We start from the raw sequence: 22,121 nt of genomic DNA, 5'->3' as shown, positions 1-22,121 counted from the left end.
CGTCTGACGCAATTAAAGTATATCTATGTGTACTGGAATGCAACACAAAGAAATCACAAGTGAGGCAACAACATTATGATAGAATACAGCTGAATAGGAAAGCTGATCAACCCTTAATAAACTTTTACACAGGTCATGGTAGCAATGAAGAATTTTATGTAATGTGATGTGTTTTGGATTTCTAATAGCTTTAACATTTTTTCAGTCATATCGCTATTATGTCTGCAATGTGGCAGTTTATAGTGATGTCTAGCACTGGGGCATCATGCCGCAGATATGTAGCATGATGTCCTACCGAGGCATATTATCCTGACACCAGGCCGACCAGTCCTAACACTAACCTCTTAATGCTAAGGGCCAAGCGAGGCAGTTGTTAGTACCATTTTTATAAGTCTTTGAGTATGACTCGGCTGGGGATCGAACCCACTACCTCCCACATCTGAGGCAGATGCTCTAACCACTAGACCACCGGAGCGGTCAAGAATTTTATGCAAACATACAACCCTGTTTCATCATGGATTTAATGAGATGAGCTATGCTGTACAATGATCTGAATGGTGCTGAAGTACTTCAAAACAAATCAGGTACACTTTTTAGCTACATTTAAAACCGCTCTGGTGGCCTAGTGGTTAGAGTATCCAACTCATATGCAGGAAGTTGCTGGTTCAAATCCCAGCCGAGCCATACCAAAGACATAAAAAAAGGGCACTAACTGCTACCTTGCTTGGCGCTCAACATGAACAGGTTAGTGCTGGGACTGGTCAGCCTGGTGTCAGGATAATGTGAATGGGTGAGACATCATGCTGCACGTCTGCCTCAGTGCTAGACATCACTATAAACTGTCATGCTGAAGACATCATAGCAATATGACTGAAAAATTGTTAAAGCTACGTTAAAAATATAACATACACACACATAACTACATTTAAAGCTGCTGACCTTGAAATTCACTGAGCAAGAAACAGAGATATCATTCACAATGCTGTGTGCAGCAACAACAGGGGCTCCTTACATATGAAATTAAGTGTATTGGTCAATGAATAGAGGGCTGGGGGCTGTCCAAACCTGAACAGCAGCACTGTCACCTGTGATGGCGACAACTGGACCTCGGTCAGTCTTGTACATGCATTATTTAAATGTCAAGTCCCTGTGATTATGAAACATCATAATATTGATTTAATAAAGTAAAGCAACTAACCTATATGCTTCAAATTATACAAACCCACGGGTGCTCGACACGAGCTTAAAGTTAAAAAAGCAAGAATCTGAAGAAAAAAATCGTACCGAGTAACAAAATTTCTTCCAATTAGGCCTACCTAGATGACCCGTTCTGACAAAAGACCCCGTCTATTATACTACGAAAAGACACAGTAAGTATGATAGTCAGGGTCTTTTGTCAAAACGGGCCATCGGGGTAATCAGAGGAGTTTTGTCACTCGGTATGGTTATTTTTTTCTCCCAGGTTATTGCTTTTTTTAACACTAAGCTCGCGTCGACCACAGGGGCTCGTTTAATTATATTGCTACAGGTTAGAACCCCCATCCCTTGGTTCAAGGACAGATACTCCAAATTTTCTTTGTAACGAGCCCCTGTGTCGTCCAACACCTCTGTACGAACCCACTTACATTCCTCTGGGTGATGACAGTGGCTAAAAGAGAGGGTAGGCATACGAAATCTGAAAGGTAAGTCATGTATGTGGTTCAGCAGACCTTTAAATAACTGTATGTTGTAACTCGGGTCAATAATCAATATATGCTCTACGTGGCATCGTACATTTATCTCGAAAAATAAAATATCTTCCTATAAGATTCACACTGGAAGCAGACATACACTTCCGCTGTTAAACCCGTTTTATAATCAAAGATTAAAAGGAAGTATTCTTCCCGGACAGTCCAAGTATATCAGAAGAAAACGGGATCAAGCAATACCTCGATTCCTTTGATCCGTCCAAAGCAACGAAATGCTTATAAAGACCAAATGCATCTTATAATCTAGGTCTAGCGTCAGTTTAAACTGGATTTTAGCTATTCGCATTCTCCGCCGATACAACATAAGAGTTGATGACTCTTCGAGTTGAACATTTTGTTTGTTTGTTTTTATTTTATTTTTGTTTTTTTTAGGAATGGCCTCAACTATGAAACAATTCCAAAAAGATTTGGCAGTGGTCAATTTATTAACGCTCTTCTGTATCTTAACCGGACTTAGTACTTTGCAGTGTTACCGAAAATCTAGGAGATAAGTAAAGGAATTTCATACTGGAAATAACTCAGGTAATTACAAAATAATATATTGCTATATTTTATCAAACATGCAAAGAAATTTAATTATCATCTTCTTGTATATAAGCACCCAAGTTTGTCTTTCTTTCTTTCTTTGTGTCCCAATTGCCAAAAAAGAGGTCCCGAGTGCGACTGCATAATTTTTTAACTTTATTAATTTTACTTTTTGTGTATTTTTCGGTTCAAACATTCTTTCAAACTCGCTCTTCCCAGTATTTATTTTTCATTCCCGTACTAGGACGGGCAATTAACCAAGTTTGTCATAATCTTCCTGTCCAACATTACCTTTGTTCTTTGTTAAAATACAATATTACCATCAACATTCTTGAGATTTAATATTTTAACTTCCCATCACTAAAACAATCACAGCACCGATCTACAGAAATCATGCAAAATATTTGAACGGAAATATAAGGCAGACACGTTAAAACTGACAGATAATGCCAGACCGACAATCACTGATCAGACCATAAGTCAGAGATCGACAGTTGGTTGTAGGACTGTATATCATATACATATAAAATGACAACAAGTGAGATAGTGTGGACTGAAGGCATAAATAATATATACAGTGTTGTCGGACATTTCTGCACACTTAAGGTTTCTGTCTCCAATATTGAAGCAAAACGTATACCGAATTCGACCGATTGACGAAAATAAAATACAACAATCCTTACCATTTGAAAAGAGGCAATTGTCACCAGAATATTCTGTTAAAAATAATATTAATTTTGGACACCGGGGATACCACCCCCGTGTTTTCCTGGCTCGCGATATGTCGGCCTATTCTGCGCACAGCATTGAAAAGATGTAATGTTTATCCATCGGGCTATAGAAATGAAATACATTACTTTGGATTCTTTCTATCAGCAGTTCAGTCGAGTAATTAGGTCAGGTTTATAGCTAGTTTTACAAAATTCAAGGTAAAAATGCTAACAAATGGCAAGCGATATTAAGCAAACTAAACCGATCTTGTAAAAAAAGTTAGTAAAGTTCAACGTTTTATAAAAAAATAAGCTATTCTGTGGAAGAGAAACAACATTGAATATGATGTAATGTGTTTATACAGAGGCGGTGTTAGGAGTACGCGGGGCCTAGGGCCGACCATGACCGCGCGGGGTCAGAGTATCGATATATCGATTGGTATGCTACTGCAAACACTGATTATGTCTAGACTAGATCAACTATCGCGATTTGACGCACGAATTTAGTTTTTTTCATTATTCATTTTAAAAAATCCTATTTATGGACAACGGTTTTTTTAAAATCAAAATAATAACATGACGACAATGCCTTTGGCCCAATAAACTGATTATAATTGTCATTTTTCAAATATCATGAAGATTCGTATTAAGAACAATAATTTGCTTAATTGCAAGTGTACTCTGAACGTCGACGTCTTGGTCATAATTCGTTACATTAGCCAAACACAGCTGGCAATAAGTCAATATCAGACATGCAATAAAGAGCTGCTGACTAGGCTATATATCGATATATGACAGTCTTCCACACATAAACGTCAGTTTCAGTGTTTTCAAAAGAGATGTTCTACATTAATGTACCGTTATGAAATCATTACAAGTTTCCAGGTTCACAGGCGAAAGTCCACTTTTCTTGCCTTCTGTGTGGAAAATTCATGGATGAGATCTTCGTCGTCCAAAGTGGAAGCAATTTCTTTTTCTATTGATAGAATTGCCAGACCGCAAAGCCTATCTTGAGACATGGTTGACCTCAAATAGTTTTTGATCAACTTCAGTTTGGAGAAACTTCTTTCCGCAGTTGTGACTGTCACATGTACGATTAGGAATATTCTGTACGTTACGCTATCGCGGTGTTTGGAAATTAATCCCTAATAGACTCAGAATAAACAGTAAATCCCACTGCTATAAAACTATACATGTGCACGCATTTTAGATTAGAACTCAAATACTGTGGGAACAAATATATGTATTGACATATTTGAAGTGACATAGCTTACAAATTAGAAAATATGCACAATTAGTTCATTTAAAGTAATTATTCCAAAGTCCACGTATAAACTTTCGTATGACACCTTGCAAAGCTCTGATCAGAAGTTCGATCTGTGTGGGCTCTTCCATCGTTCTAGTCGGTTTGAGAGTTGAGAGTGAAATGATTACTGGGAAGGAAGACATTGATCCTTTATATAGGGAAGACCCTGGTTTGACATGGATATAGGGATCCATGACGTTTAAAATGTAGTCATTTGACTTTTTTCAGTCAAGATGAAACGATTGCATCATTTCGTGGAGAAAGTGGAAGAAAGTAAGAGGCAGCTACGTGATCTATCGCCTCGCACAGTAGCTGACGTCTAGGCTCAAATTCATGCCAGCGATTTTGAAGATGACATGAGTGAGCCAGAATCCAGACCCAGAGAGTCTACACCAAACCAAAGTTCACCAGTAAACCCTGCAAAGTACTATCACATTCGAGAGACGGATAAGAGCTCCTCTAGAAAATTTAGAACTACGGCTTACGCGTACACGTTGAAGTTTAAAGATCTCAAGTCCGACGTACCGTTCGAGAAAGTAGAGGGGTTCATTACCGATGTGTGGGATTCTTTGTTAACCACACTGAAACGACAATGTGAAGCCAAAGAAGACGATCGTTTGAGACTTTCCATTCATCACAACAGTTTTAAGTCCCCGGTTTGGATCGAGTTAAGCAGCCCGGCAGAATTGACACCTTCCAAAGTCATCGACAAGATTCAACACGTGCAACCATCCAACACGTGCAACCATCCAACGACAAGTTTCACATCACTGATGGAAAAACTACACTGTTCATGACCCATGTGTCTCTTCCCCAAGGGACATGACGCAAAAAAGTGTTCTTGGTGGACGACCTTCGTAGCATCAAACGTAGCCTTGTTCAAATTATCAACCCTCAAGACCAGATGTGTTTAGCCCGTGCTATCGTGGTGGGACGAACATATGCCGACAAGAACGATACGGCAGAATGGAAAAGAGCCTGGATAACTACTCATAAATCGAACCGAGCCAAACAACGAAGTGAATCAGAACTCTAATTACCACAAGCGGGGCTATCCAAAGACACACACTGTGGCATTCCTGAAATGCAAACATTGCAAGACGTCTTGGTTCCACGCTACACCTTGAAAGTACGCCCTCAAGAAGTGTGCGGACCTTTGTTGTTTTGAAGCAAATATTTCAAAGACGGAAAATGAATTCACGTCTATCATCACGATGAACATTTTGATGCTATCACCAGTATCGCCCCATTCCTTGGATTTAGTTATTATTGTGAGAAATGTGACTATGGCTATAACAATCGAGAGCATTTTGCTCAGGATGTTCGGCTTCTAAACCCTATCTTGATGAAGGACAAGAACGGCTGCATTGCCCTGCTTGTCAACGCACTTTTGGTAGTTCTGTCTGTTACCAATAACATCTAAAGACGCAAGGTTCACAGCAGAAAACAGCTTGTCTACTACTGAGATTGTGCCCTACTTTTGGACAAGGCATGCATACCAATAGTGCCAAGTTACACGTTTGTCGAGGAAAGAAAGGATGTCACATTTGTCGCTAAATTGTGGACCTTGAACACGAAAGCTACTTTAAAAAATACCACTCCAAACAAGAGGATGAATATGACCAGAAGAAAGGGAATTTCATCATTTTCTATTTCGAATACATGCAAGAGACCGGTATTTACATTCCTAATTTCTGCATGGTTCATCGAGCGTGCGAGAAGTGCATACAAGAGCCTACCTTTAGTCACTGCCTTCACTGCATCAAGATTCCTGAAGGAAGTGGAAAAATATTTCGGGGACCTAACACGCTGGCCGATTTCGCCCAATGGATCGTAGACCCCATGGATGAGACGTGGAGCCTAGAGGACATTACTTACAATTTCTCGGGATACGATAGACAATTTCTTTTGAGATACTAAACTGAACAAAGTACCCAACGTCTGCAAGTGACTTTGAACGGAGTCAAAATCATTTCCATGCAAGTGGGACAAGTGCACTTTAAAGATTCGATGAGTTACTTGGCCATGCCATTGAGCCTAATACCTAAAAAGTTTCGGATGAAAGAAATGACCAAAAATTATTTCCGTACTTTTCCAATACCGAAGCCAATCATTACGCCGTTCTGTTCCATTTTCCTGAGGCTCACTACTGCGACCCCAACAAAATGCGTACCGAACAACAAGAAGCTTTGTACAGTTGGTACCACACTCACGCCTCAGACACCTTCAACTTTCAGGAAGAAACGTTACAGTATTGTCGTTCAGACGTGGACATTTTACGGTTGTTGCTGTGGAAAACTTTGAGAACTGTTCATGGAACAAGGAGGGGTCGAGCCTTTGAAAGATGCTCACACCATCGCCAAAGCGTGTTCCTTCGTGTACCGCCAACGATTCATGTCCAAAAACACATTGGCTGTCATAAGCCCTCAAACAACGAACATTGTCACACGTTAATACTCGGTCAAAGCCCTACGCTGCCTACATTACTTGTGCGACAAGGAAGACAAATTGATTCAACATGCTCGCAATGGGGGAGGCGAAAAGACCATCGGAACGAATTCGATGGATAGCTGAGACTTAGAAAACCCCAAGATCGTGTACGAATTTAACGGATGCTTATTTTCACGGATGTCACCTCTGCTACACTCAACGTGACACTAAAAATCAGTTTTTACAACGGACCTTGGAAAACTTGTACCAGGCCACTTGTTAGTGGCACATGAGGTTAGAACAGCAAGGATACCAAGATGGGGAAATGTGGGAACACGAGTACGATCACAGTTTGAAAATCGATCCCGAGTTTAAACGTGTCGTGTAGTCAAGTTGGTGGGCCCTCTGAACCCGCGTGACAGTTTGTACGGAGGATTGACCAATGCCACCTGTTTGCTATATCAAGCCGACGAAGAGAAAGGAGAAGATACCAAATAATTGATACGTATGCAAATTCCTAGACAACATTCGACAATACGAAGGCTCGATCAAGTGCAAGGTCTTGCCTCCCACGGAAGTGTACCATCCTGTTTTACCTCACCATTGCTAAGGAAAACGGATGTTTCCCTTGTACCGTACCTGTGCCAAAACGTGCAAACAAAATCATCCTTTTCAGCACACCCAGGAATAACGTGCCTTGACGGGAACGTGGGTCAGCGTGGAAATGTTTAAAGTTCTGGACCTATGATACCAGCTGCTATAAGAGTACGAAATTTACCACTTTCCCGAGACATAAAAATACCACAAGGGTCACCAAACTCAGAAAGGCATTTTCGCAGACTACGTAGGTGCTTTTTTGAAACTGAAAGAAGAAGCCAGTGGTTATCCTTCCTTGTGCTATACTCCCGAAGACCAAAAGAAATCCAAAGAGAAATATTGGAAGCAGGAAGGCATCACTTTAGACCACATCGAGAAAAACGAAGGAAGGCGATCGTTTGCCAAAGTAATGTTAAATTGCTTGTGGAGCGAAATGGTACAGCGACCGTGTTTATCCAAGACGGAGTATTTGACAGAACCTTCCCGCTACTTCCAGATGATTCACTACAAAACTGAATACATGAAACACGTGGACGTCGTTCATGAGAATTTGATCCTGGTCAATTACGAAGAAGAACTGGACATTGTAGAAGCCGACGAATTTTGAAATGTCATCATTGTGACTTCTTTGACAGCCCATGCTCGCTTAAAATTGTACGAAGTTTTAGAACTGTTAGCAGATTGTGTTGCTGTATGTTGACATGTACAGTTGTATCTACATCGATCGCCTGGGTCACTGTTACACTAAAATCGAAGGAGATCGTTTAGGAGCCTGGACGGACGAGCACCCCAAGGACAAGATTCTAAGTTTTGCTAGTGGCGGTCCCAAAATTTACGGTTACGATCACCGGGACCCACAAGGATAAGTGCACACGGAGTGTGAAGTGAAAGGATTGACTCTCAATTATAGCACCAGTCGAGTGGTGAACTTTAGCATACTGAAAGAAGCCTTGCAGTCTGGAAAGGATGGATATTTTAAAGTGACCACTTACGAACCGCACAAGATTATAAGTTTACCCACACACCAAATTCCCAGTCAGACTTTGGAAACAAGTGTATCAAATCGTATACCAGAATCGAATGTGACTTCCGAACCACTTCACTTTACCGTACGGATATGTCGAAATTGGTAAGCATATAAACAGGGACAACGTCCAAGACCGATAGATCATTGTAACAACCAAGACCAAGCGAGAAATATAAATACATTTAAACAGACATCATTCAAGTTCGGTGATTTTCAAGTGGAGTGCGATGCTGTGCTTTTTAATCAGAGCTATGCCGTACGCTTTGACATCAGCAGTTCATTACCACATCACGGGAACTTTGCTATGACTACTGCTACTGCCAATACACCTACCATGGAAAGTGATGCTGTGCGTGTAAAACCTGATGGATGCGAAGGCGATGCCACTCCTTACAGAACAGCTTATCACTTTACTGGTTTTTATGGTCAATGTCAACCTCAACGTGAAACAATGCAGCTACCACCCTACGGATGTCATTCAACACTAAGTAAACTTCTGCGGATTTCATCGCACTCTCATCAAAATGGGCCTGTTAAAGACGAATATTCGTTCACTGTGTGTTTGCCTGAAAACTGCAACTTTGAAAGTCGATTCAAAACCTTCAAACGAAAATGGCCTAAATATCTGGTAGAACCTACACCGAAGAATTAGCCAGAGCCGGATTTTTCTACTTGGACGAAGGGGATAAAGTCAGTTGCTTCGTTTGCGGCGTGTCACTTCACGAATAGGAGCAAAATATTTCGGCTTACCTGGAAGATGCTCGATGGTCTCCGGATTGTCACTACATATCTTTAGTGGTACGACTTCAGTAATCTCTGGATGGGTACTTTACAAGAGAGCATTCGTGGTTTGCCTGTGGAGTTGAGAGAACACATTTACGGAGAGCTAGTCAAAATAAAAGTGAAACACAAAGAACGATTGCATCCGTCACGTCACCGGTGTTTAAACTACTGGTACCTGAATAGTATAAGAGCACTGATTCAGATGAAGGTGTTCCATTTGTCAGACATTGTTAAACTGGACGTGGGCGAGAAGGATTGGTTTGTTGTGACTGCTTCTTTTTACTACAAAGTAGACATCCTGCAAAGAATTCCAGAGGCAAGTTAAAGGGTTACTAAAATCCTTTACACAATATTAACTTAATTCAGGAGGAAATTTCTGAACGGTGCGTTGTGATGTGCAAGATAGTGAATAAACCATTTAGATTCTCCACTGGAGTACGATCATCTCTGGGCGGATAGTACACCTAATTGCATCCGACAAAAAGAGGCATAAAAACGATCTACCATGCCACGACGTTTATCAGTGGTGTCACAACAGATTCAGTGGAAGGAAATCAATGAGAGTATTCAAACGGTGGAGGATTATCAGCACTTATTACGAGAACTGTCTCCATTGAATTGGGGTTAACGCGTGGTATGTGTGTTAGTGACTTGCTTTCTAGGAGTGACTTGCTTTCTAGGATTTTGCTTACAAGCCGATTCCTTGTAGACTGGGTACTATCAATGCTGTACAAAACAAAAAAAAAAAAAAACATGATTGTGTTTCCTTTAAATGAGCACGAGAAACTCGTGTTTACAGAAAAGTTTCTTTATGAAATTTTAGCCACTCCGGATGCTTACGAAGACGTGTGTATAGTTTGTGACTTACACTCTCAATGGAAAGATGTACGTGACTGAAAACGTTGGGGTTTCGAAGCTTGGACCAAAGAATTGGCATACATTACCCGAGATTTTTCGTATGCATTCAAAGGAAAAATTGAACTTAAAGTGTCCAGTGAAAACAGTAGCTTTTAAACCTGTGTTAGTGAAAATGTCAGAAGATAAAGAACCAGACACCAAGGAAAACCACTCTCTTCATGACAGAACCGTCATGAACATTCCCAAAAGGCCATTCCGTGAGGAGACCTGTGTGACTGTACCCAATGTAGAGACTGTAAAAACATTACACACTGTACATAGGACACCTTTGTTACCAAAAGCTTGTTGTACACGGACTTATTTATATTCCAATTTGAACGTTTTGATGTGCATTTTATCGCCGTACTTAACCATTTGGCTTTTATATATTTTTGTCGTTCGTGTTGTTCACTTTAAAAAAAATAAATGTGTCCTGAAAAAATTATAAAAATTCTTATCTTGTTTATCTTCGTGTCAAAAGTGAGATTCCTACACTACTGTGGCTACATCTATTGTCTCTGCTCCCTCTTCCTCCACTTTCAAAGTCGTCGACGAACGCTTAGATTGTGCTAGTTAGGAGGCCTTGTATCTCCGCCATCCCTTTAACATGTTAATTGTCGAACCCACTGGTTCAGGCAAAACCCACTTTATCAAATGTTTGATTGAACATAAACATCATTTGATCGATCGTCCACCTCAACGGATCGTGTGGTGTTACAACGAGTGTCAATTCGGCGTACAGCCTCTTGCGAGAAAGTCAAGGCGATTTCATAGTGTTTGTGGAAGGCATTTCTGGCGAAGACAACGGGATCGTCTTTTATCCCAGTCAAACCCATCTGGTCATTTTCGACGACATCTTAGGAGAAGACGAAGAAGAAATTAAACTGTCGTTTACGCGTAAAGGGCATCATCGTAATGCCAGTGTCGTTTACATCACCCAAAATTTGTTTCAACAAAGTAAAGCCTATCACACCATCAATCTCAATACTCATTACGTTGTCTTATTTAAAAGCCCTAGAGATAAATCGCAAGTGCAAGTCTTAGCCAAACAGTTAGGAACGCCTTGGCTGACTCGTGAGTACGACGATGCCATTCAAACCCCACATGCCTATTTACACGTAGATTTAAAACCTTTCACCCCCCGGTTATTTGCAATTTCGTACCCGTCTGTTTCACCACTGGTGCTAAGACGGAGGGCATGTCGTTTACACGTACCCATCGTCAACTTAAGAAAAAAAGAATCTATAAAAACCTCGGACAATATGGGTCTGTCTCATACAGCGTGAACATGATGTCTCTTCAGTCTCATCTTCCCGTCAAATTGATTGGTGCCTTGTATGGCATCAGTCTCGAATAAAATCTACAAATACGTGCTCGTTTCTTATGAGCCAGTCTCAAAGAAGTCGGTGACAGCACGTAAATTACTGCATGGCATCATTCACATTCCACATCACACCAAAGTTTTTTGGACAGAAACAAAGTAGCCTTGACGCAACTGACCGATCCTCTCATCGACACTCAAACCAAAAAGCAAATCAATTTAAAATCTGGAGGTAGCGGTTCTATAAGAGGTGTCATCACTCGCTGTCTCGTAAAATGGGATCCCAATGCTCACAAAGTCATTCCCACCAAAAAAAGCCGCTAACGAAAAAGCCAAACGGACCCAGAAAAAGAAAACGAGCAACGATGTCAAAACCATGTCACAGCCATAGAAAAAGAAAAGTCCCCAGAATAAGAAAAGCCCACAGAAAACATCTACCCGCAAGAGAGACACCTTGGCCAGGACGCAACCTTACATTCGCAAACCACGACCTGCAGCGATGGTCGTCGCGTCTCCAGTAGCATCATGTTCTTCCACTTCCCCGTTGCTGGTGATGCCTGCAAAACCCAATTTGCAACCCGTTCTTCCTTATTTGATGAAACAATGGAAACCCGCGTCTCCAAGAAATTCTCCTCCAGCTGTGACACCCTCCTGCTCTTTAGCTCCAGTGGAAGCTGCTCACAAAGTACCTGCCCCAAAAATCAAAGTCCAAGACAGATCTGGTATGTTACAGAGCTTACTGGATTTATCGAATCAAGAACTGTCTTGATTTAAACCGTTGCGAAAACTTCCACGACATGTGATGCCTGTCATCAAGTTGATATGACGTAAAGACAATCAGTGGCGACGCATTCCAGTATAAAAAGACCATTAGTAAAGTATGAGAATCAGTGTTTTTTCTGCTCCTGGAGGCCCAAAAATGCCCCCATAAAGACGTGCACACGTCAGCATTATCGTTCTTCTGTCCAAAAAGGAAAGGAAAAAGAAAACGACAGAGTCGTCATCCGAAAAAACGCTTAGCCAAGCATAGACGTCACCCACAGAAAAGACCCTATTGTCCAAAGAAAAGGAGAAGTCAGCAAAGGGAAGGATTTTTGTGGGCATAGAACCTGTGGTCAATCAGTTTAAACAAAACCTTGAAAAAAAAACTTTTCAAAAAATGACAAAAAAGGACCCGTGTCAAGGTATGGACATGAGTACATTTTTATGTGTGCTTCTGAATGCCCAAAGATGTCACCTCAAAGAAGTGGACACAGTCACCATCGTCGTTCTCCTGTACAAATAGGAAAAGGAAAAAGAAAAGGACAGTCTCGTCATCCGCAAAAACGCTTGGCCAAGCATCGACATCACCCGAAAAAAGACATAGTCGACCAAAGAAAAAGAGGAACAACCAAATGGGAGGATTCTTTTGCGATGTCGGAAAATACATGGTCACCTTTTGACGAAGCGGTAGTCCAAAAAAGATAAAAGGGCGTGTGCCAAGTCATCGACGTCAGTTTATTTTTGGTGCGCGTCCCGGAACCAACAAACCAACAAACAAACAAAGATGTCATCCCCCAGAAGATATTCCTCTTCTACCCCTAAAGGAAAGAAAAGGAAATGACTACCTCATCGTTTCAAACACTGGGACGTGTTGTTGTTCCTGTCCAAAGCCTCTCCTCCCATGCAAAAACACATCATTCAAACAGCATCCAAAGATGTCATAAATACCGTGTGCGAATGTAGTTTGAATGTCTTGAAAGGCACGATACCTCTGTCTAAACATCAGATAAAATGCTTAGCCAAGCATCGACACGTTCTTCACCAAATGGTCCAAAAGGAAATACCCATTCGCCAAAGAAAATGATGTTGGTGCAACGCGGACGATTTTTTTTTAGCCCTATTAGGACATCTTACCAAAGCAAAAATAGGACCTACTTTCGTACTCCTGGGAAGTGTTCTACCCTCCATAGCTCCAAGATAAATGGGACCAGAAGGTAAAAGGGACATTTGGAGTTAAAAGATCTCATACGTGAACTTTGGAAACTGATGGAATGACGAAATCTTACTTTAGTTCTTTACAAACGATAGATGGAAATCCATCGTTAGCAAGAACAACAGACCCCGGATTTACCTCCCAATCCTCATTTGACTAAGATGTCCCAGTTACAACACGAATTGCAATCGTTGTTGGATCTCAGCGATTTGTCAGAAGTCAACTGTGAGTAACTATTTCACAAGAAAGCTTTAGACGAAACAGCTCTGCCAACTCTGAAAGATTTCAAGGCTCTGATGAACAGTCCATCATCACCACTACCACCACCCCCAGTGGTCAAGACAGACATAGCGCCAAGAACGTCTGAAGAAGAAGAAGCACGAGACGTCTTTCAAACAGCGTAAGCAGCTCCCATTCAAAGTAAGATTACATCGTCCTTGTTGACCCCTTCCCCCACTCCCCAACGAGAAGAACTTAAAGCTTGGGTTAAAAAGATGACGTCCACTACTCCTTCGACGGAAGTGAAAAAGAAAGAAGGGAAACCAGAAGTGAACAAAGAAAAGGAAACCAAAGCCATCCCATTGCCACACCCATCGCCACAACTAACCGTGACTTCTCCTCCCGTGGCACAACGGACACGTAAAGCCATTTCCACACCACGATCTCGCCCCATCCAAAGTAGTATCAGCGAAATGTATAATTACAAGGCACGGATTCCATGTTGTGTGGACAATATTATATGTATTTTCTTCATCAACACAGTCTTGGATATTCTTCAGAAGATTTAGTGACTTTTTTTAGTCGTCACTCTTCTAGAAACGAAGAAAAGGTAGCTCGATGGTTTTGTGACCATTATGGCTATCTTTTACCTTTAGCTATGAATATGGTCCAATTACTTCCGTTAGTGGAAGTCTACCTTAACTCCAAACGTTGTCAACCTTGTCAAAAATAGTTTGTCATTTGAAAAATTGTTTGTTTCAGAGAAAAAATGTTTTATGGTTAATTCTTGGTTGGTTGTTGTCTGAATAGAAAAAATTGTTTTTAAAAATTGTGTCTAGTTTTTTAAAATTATTTTATCAGTATATATGCTCTTTGAGTTCTCTCTATCCCTCTCCATAAAATCAACTATCATAGCGTTTCGACCCAACAAAAATCGTATAGATGTTTTCTATCGCGTCCACGCTTTAACCATATTAAGCGAGGCAGTCTCCAGTCTGACCTTTTGTTGTTGACTCATCCTCCTATGAAGATGTGTTCGATACTAGCCAAGCTGATCGAAGCTTACGTGAATTTACACCGTGTCAGGCAAAGCCTGATACCGAAGCCTGAAGAGATAGAGAATGTTATAATGTTGAAAGTGATTGAAGACTTGACAGAAGAGCTCTTCAGAGAGGAAATCAAGAAGGAGCAAGATGAGTGGACGAAGAAATACAGGCTGCAGAACAGAGAGCGCAGAGAGAACAACAGCAGCAACAACAGCAGGAGACAGACAGAGGATTTGTCGACTGCCGTGTAGACACGAATGAGTTCTCCTTTTCTCTTCGAAGAAGCAGGCCCTATCCTGTGGAAAAGCACACCGCCAGACGGGAATGCAATGTTAGACATTAAAAGATTGCCATAACTCCCCGTCCACAAAAACAGCCCTTTTCAGTGCTACCCCAAAACTCTAGAAAAGATATCCTAGTTCAATTGTCAATTGAATGTTAGTAAGTTTTAAAAAATATAAGTGTGTCTATAAGCACTTCATTTCTTTGTTTTCCGTCCAAAATAAATAAAAGTGTGTCTATAAGCACTTCGTATCCTTTTGTGTTTCAAATATAAATAGAAGTGTGTCTATAAGCAGTTTGTTTCCGCGGCTTGTCAAAAAAAGTCTGTATGTGTTTTTGTGTTTGTAGTTAGTGTTTGTAAGTAAAAAGTGAGTGAGTGTTTCTTTTAGGTCCGCGCGTTCCATGTGTTTGTGTTAATATAGTTTGTTTGTTTCTTTGTTTAAATTAACGATGTATTCGCCCATTTGGGCATGTACTTCCGTTTAATGTCTGCATCGCAGACTGATAATTATTTCTGGGTGAAGGAATTTGAGCCACATCCCCAGGCGTTAATATACTCAATGAGTGTTGTTAATTTAGCCTCAGGTCGTTGGACTATATAGGCCCTAACGACCTGAATGTATGACTTTCATGAGTGGGAATGGACCCAACACGCACTCATGTTAAAATAAGTATGTGTCAGTCTGTCTACTGAGCCAGGTGTCTACCAAAGCAGTATCTGACGCCCGATGCGATTGGTCCGGGAGAGGCAAGGGAGGAGAGGTCCCCGGCAACAGGCGCAAACGCACAGAGCCCTGAAACGCCAGCCCGTACTTAAACAAATCTAGTTCAGTTATTTAATGGACAATAACAATACCAACAATGTGTAAGTCACCTGTGCAATTAATCGAATCAAATGGCTCAAAACATTTCAAAATTGATGCATTAATAAAGTTAGAATTTAGTGTACAGAGTGTGCATACAATACACTAATTAAAAAACAATCATTCAAGTCAAAATGACTTGTTTAGTTTGTATCACGTATAATAAAAATTGGAGAATAAAAATATTGATGGCGGTAATAAAACGGATCAAATTAGAATATTAAAATAGAGATATTATCAAAAGCAGTTTCCCAGCCAAAATGAAAAACCGCATAATTCACTTTGGCAGATTTGGCAGGTAGCTCGACCTTTTCCATATCGAGTTTAATCGGGGGTAAACAGAATGTAAGGCAGCACCTGGTACACAGCTCACAACCCAGCTAGTAATTTGCTTGCATACTGAAGAGTAAAGTTTCCTTTTAACTACAACAGTACTCTGCTCCGTCATTCAATATGAGGAGACTCGTTGACATGCAGGTATCACCGGACTTCTATCTTTCTTCTTCCAGAATTATGTGGGTCCCCGTTTCGGAACATGCAGCATGTAATCCCATCCACCCACATGCCACTCTGTCACAGTACCAGCCAGGGCTTTGATGTTACTTCCTCGATGTCGCCAAGGTGAACTACTATTATTCCTTCAGACAAGCGGCTTCTCTCAGTGAAGAAATTTTTCAGCAGTCTTCGCTATCCACGGCTATAACATAGTCCTTGTAGGATTGGTGGCTCATTTGTCTCCATTCCAAATGGCAACTCCTGGCCGCACGTGGTCGCTGGAGACTACTGCTCTTCGATGTTCACTGGTCGACGTCTCCAACCTGAATGGAATGATGCGATAATATGCGTCTTGTACGTGTTGGTAACGGGGGTGTTTTCCTTCACGTCCACGCTTCACGAAAATAATGCGAAAGCGTTCGTCGTCTTCCTACCCGTCGTCGATACATCAGCTGAAAGATGATGAACAGACTCACCTAGCTTCTTGAACTCCAGATGCACCTGGAATATGCCAGGCGCCTCCTGGACGAGCTGGCCATATATGCAACCCAGGAAAGTGCAAGAATTGAAGAAGAGGAGGAGAGGAAAAAGAAGAACGAGAAGGATGAAAGAATCCTGCCTCACCTAATACTAAGGCCTCTCTGTGAGGTCAAGCCTGAAGTGAGGACGCCTACACAACCAGTACGTCAGCTACAGCTACAGCCAAAGCCACAACAGCCACAACAAACACTACAGCCAGTACCAGCACATCAGCCACTACCAGCATCATAACCTCATCATCCACGGGTGCAGATTATGAGGAGGGATATCTTCATTATCCCTAAAAGTGAAAACTGGGATGATGAGGCCACTCATTCCCCGTCTGCAATTCCAATCATTCAAGTCAATTGGAACAACGATTGGAGCCGTCGATGTGTCTGCGGTGTCCGGCCTGGTAGGTGTCATCATTAACTAGGTGCATCTGGAGTTCAAAACAACAGCCCTTCTCAGGGATACACCAATACTCTAGAAAAGATAATATTCAAGTTGCCAATTTGTGTGAATTTGGAGTAGTGTGACTATAAACACTCACTCCTTTCCTGATATGTTTGTGTGTGCGTGTGTGCGTGTGCGTGCGTGCGTGTGTGTGTGTGTGTGTGTGTGTGTGTGTGTACGTTTGTGTGGATAGTAGACATTGTAGGGTTTTTCTTCTCCTCTTCCCGAGTGGATAGTAGATTTTGGGGTTTGTGGATAGCATATAATAGTTTTTTTCTTCTTCGCGTGTGTGGATAGTATATTTGTGATTTTTTTTCTTCTTCCCGTGTGTGGATAGTATAGTGTGTGTTGGTATGTATTCGAGTACATTTGTGTAGATAGTAGATATTGTGTTTTTTCCTCTACCCGTGTGTGAATAGTATATTCTGGGGTTTGTGGATATTATTCAGTAGTTTTTCTTTTTCCTGTGTGTGGATAGCATATTTGTGATTGTTTTTTTTTTCTTCTTCCCGTGTGGGAATAGTAGATTTTGAGGTTTGTGGATAGTATGTAATAGTTTTTTCTTCTTCCCGTGTGTGGATAGTATATTTGTGATTGTGTTTTCTTCTGCTTCCCGTGTGTGGTTAGTAGATCTTGGGTTTGTTTGCGTTCGCGTACGTTTGTGTTACTAATAGATAATGTGTGAAGTGAGTGTAAGGGATGTTTTCCTTCACCTCCCTGCTTGACCCATATAAAGCCAATCGCTCGTCATTCTCACCATTCTACAGGGAAGACTCAAAGAAGATGGCTTCAGACCAAATAGACGTCATGAAAATATTACAAGAGGAAATTGATGACCTGGGAATAGTGGAAGATTTTATGATGAAGTTGGAGTATGGTGTTTATACCATCCGCATCGCTAAGATGGAGACTAACACTGTAAATAAAACGAAAGAAAAATTGAGAGAGCTGTTGAAAAACGTTGAGGAGGACAAGGAGGACGAAGAACACAGAATTAGGATGAGAGCCTGGAATGAGAAAATTGAAAAGGAGGAAGAAATTAAAGAAAAAAATAAGAAAAAGAGGAGGAGAAACAGGAGAAGGAGAGAGAGGATAAAAAAGAAAGAGAATGTAGGAGAGAAATTAAGAAGTCGGCGGAGAAAAAGAAGAGACTAGAAGACAAACAAGAAGAAGAAACCCAAAGGCCCTTTTCAGGGCCACTCATATGCCTCGAAAAGATATTTATTCACTTTGCCATACATGTGCTTGATGTTCATCAACCTATGTATGTATGTGTTATATATGTCTATGTCCCGACATTAGTTCTAGGCCCCCCCCCCCCCGCTGTTAGGTCCGATTGTTGAGGTCAGCCCCTTGCTACATTGTTACCGATGTTCAGTACCGTGACGTCACCTCACCTATTATATTCATATTGTCCCTATACAACAACCTCACTTTCCCTTGTCGCTATTGAGCCACAATATCCCCATGTTAAATTCACAATGTCGCTATACAGTCCCAGGGTGGCCGTAAAAACCTTGTCGCATACAGCTCCACGACCTTCTTGACTGAGATTTCCATTGTCGCTATACAGACTCCTATTACTACTACTGCTACTACTGCTACTACTACTACTACTACTACTACTAATAATAATAATAATAATAATCGTCGTCGTCGTAGCTACCTTATTCATCATCATCATCTTAATAATAATAATAATAATAATAATAATAATTGTCGTCGTCGTAGCGACCTTATTCATCATCATCATCTTAATAATAATAATAATAATAATAATAATAATAATAATAATAATAATAAATGATTATTATGAGTATTATAATAGTATTTGTTCAATAAAACGTTTACAGTCATATTCGATACGTGTACCGTAACACTTATTTACTTGTTTTCAGTCCGTGAAATCTGAAATCGTGGAAGAAATTATCAATAAAGTTTAGGCAATTGTTGATTTACTGAGTTCTGGCGATTTATCGGAAGAAGATATGGATCTATATTTTTTTTCAAAGAATAAAAATATATGTTTGAAAACGCTTGTTGTATAAAGCAAATCATCGGCTAATGTTGGCAATCATTTAAATTCTCCTTCCGACAAGGGTCGCTTGCTCGATATCCGCTCATGCCAGCCCAAGTATTCTGCCTGAGCGTGACCTTGGAAAACGCAGTTAGTTCCCATCTCCTTGAATGATAGAGCTAAGGTGTCAAACGTGCCGTTAAACGATGTAGCCTTCCAACATATTTCTCCAACGCAAACTCTACCGATACTGCGGGTTTATAAGCCAGAAAGACTCGGTTTTTTGGACCCGCTTCTTCTCAGATTTATGCACATAGTTATTTGAACAAATATTTTTTTTAATGGATTTTTTTAGATAAATTGTTATCAATTTTCTCATCGATTCACAAATCTCAAAACTCCATCTATATACTATCGTCTGTCAGCAAATTGTTGTTAATTAAAAGTGATGCGGACAGCGAACTAATCTTGTTTTTGGTTACGTGTGAACCACTACAAAATGTAATACCTTTTGTCATGATTAACTTGTCCGACTATGAGGTCGCATATCACTCAAACGGCTATATACCTAGACTGCTCCTTTAGATGTCATGTTTAAATAATTTTTTAATAACCGAATTATTTTTCAGCCAGTTACCGCTGCATTTCGAGTAGCAACTGACACGAGTCTCTAATAAATTGGTAACATTTTATCACAAAAGGAGTATAAAAAAAAATTGGTTTTAAAGAAAATGTAATGTATGTTCGTATGTGTGATTAACTCGATTATAGTCATTTGCCTGCCTTTAAATTTCGCATCCAATTATCATTACAGGGTAGGACAAAGGCCGAGTTAAATTTACATATGCACTGTTGATCGAGCGTTAGACTTGTAATCTAAGGGTCGCACGTTCGATACCTGTACGTGCGTCACATTAGGAAATATATATAGAGATAAAGAGAGAGTTAGTGCATACCGAGACAGACAGACAGACATTCAGACATATTCAGATTCCGGCTCTCTCTCTCTCTCTCTCTCTCTCTCTCTCTCAATTAATATTGTGTTGTTATTATAAAATAAATTTCAATTCACAAAATAAGAGTGAAATTACAAGAAACAAATTAATTTCACGAAAGATGACTCGTTAATTTTAAAAAGAAAGTCGAATTAAATCTAATGCTACCGTAGTACACTTCAGTGTGACAAAATCTCTCAAAATATAACCTTCAAGTGATTTGTCTTTCATCCGTTTTTATAACATAGCTCAGAGAAGCGGGATTCACATTGTCTGTTCGTCAGTAAGCCAGATCTTTCTGCCTGGGCTATAACTCGTATAAGATTGGGTCGCTATGATCAACGTTCCAGGATTTATACGTTGCTTCAAACTCGTTTAGGACTCTAATTTAAAAAACTGCCTCGGTTATTAACACAAATGTAATAAGTGTATCGTGCACCTAATTTGGGTTACTGTGATCTACTTTCCGGAGTTGATTCCACGTTTGATTACATATCGTGTGCAGACTATAAGTTCAATACATTGTAACTAACGAACCAAAATAGCAGTGTGGACAAATCTTTGAATGAAGATGTGATGCGACCTACTAACGCTCGTTGAAATACTCCGCTTCTGTCCTCGTATCCGTCAGGCACACTATTTATGGCACAACCAATCTCCCATTTTTGATGAATTGCCATAATGCTTGACAGATAATATCATCACCTATAGGTGCGCACTGTGCTCACGTAACAATTAAAAGTGTATTGCCTTTTTGCCTCGCTGCTAATGCAGTGTGCGGGGAAAATATTGTGTCTTGGTTTTCGTTGGGTCGCCATGAAGGTAGCAATATATTATGGCCATCACCTAAATATGCACATATCGACAAATCACTTTGCTTCCAAATTTGTTTTTCGAGTTTGCCCTTTTTGTCTTGTAACTGAAAACATCGTCTATTTATTGAATCCAGTGGACGTTACTCATCTCAAGTGTTTTGAATGATCTCGGTCAAAATGTATACATATTATGGTAATTATCTGAGATGTGTACATCGACAAATCACCGTGTTCCTGAAACATTGCATTTCTTTTATAAAATAACAACTTGAATCCTGTGAGTTTTGTTGGGAGTTATTGCTCGCTTTGACTTGGATCTGGATGAGTATATGTTGCCCTCGCAAGTTTTTGCTAGAGATATTTTCATTTTTGTTCTGCAGCTAAATGCAGTGTATGATAAAATATTGTGGTTGCAACTTCTCAGAGGCTCCCGCAGAATTATTTTCGCGGGTGGGGGCAAACATGTAGTGGTCAGCTATTAAGTTTTATGGATGTAGACTAAAACATATTTAGAGGTGAAATCGGGGGTGGGGGTAAGTGAAACTTGGTATGTTATATGGTCATCTTCTAACGATACAGAGTACGGATTTCGTGAGCTCAACAATGCCTTTTGTTATTTCCCGCATAATTCTCTTGTTTATAACGTTCAGATTTTTTAACTATCGACTTGTAAATGTGAATAATTAGGAACATCAGCTATATATATCGGAATATTTTATTGAATGCTGAAAAATTTTAAATAATAAAATGATCACAAGTGATTAAACAGGTGATTTAATAAACTGGTGTAAGAACTCTGGGTAAAAATATCAGTATGCAAAAATATAAACTTCTCAAATCGTGTAGCAAATATTAAAAGAATATAAAAATTGTATATAAAAGCTTCATGGTTTCTACAAATATTTTTGTTCACCGTGTCAATTGACAGGTGTATATATATCTATAAATAATCGTACATGAATACAAATTGTTTCTATTCATTTGACTGTGGAAACCATGCAGTCAAAATAAAAGTATATCTGGTTTAAGTTCTAGAAATGAGGGACGAACATTGACATAACAGGAGGGGGCATTTCACAAAACAATGTAAATGTA

The 22,121-nt window shown here is 40.2% G+C and overlaps 1 protein-coding gene across 4 annotated transcripts in view; it reads right to left on the bottom strand.

Moving 5' to 3' along the window:
- LOC149788952 (uncharacterized) overlaps positions 1-1,851 on the bottom strand; it is a 51,814-nt gene extending 49,963 nt beyond the window's left edge. For 2 of the 4 annotated variants that reach the window (XM_089975100.1, XM_089975103.1), the window contains exon 1: positions 1,710-1,840. The gene's annotated coding sequence lies outside the window, so the exon portion shown is untranslated. Of the gene's footprint in view, positions 1-1,625 lie in introns of all 4 variants that reach the window. The other 2 variants (XM_089975102.1, XM_089975101.1) reach the window with 2 other exon arrangements.
- Between the last annotated feature and the right edge of the window lie 20,270 nt (positions 1,852-22,121).

This window comes from Sinohyriopsis cumingii, chromosome 11, assembly GCF_028554795.1.
Source record: "Sinohyriopsis cumingii isolate HCF-2022 chromosome 11, ASM2855479v2, whole genome shotgun sequence".
Classification (NCBI taxonomy): Eukaryota; Metazoa; Mollusca; class Bivalvia; order Unionida; family Unionidae; genus Sinohyriopsis; species Sinohyriopsis cumingii.
This window is presented reverse-complemented; position numbering and strand designations above follow the sequence as displayed.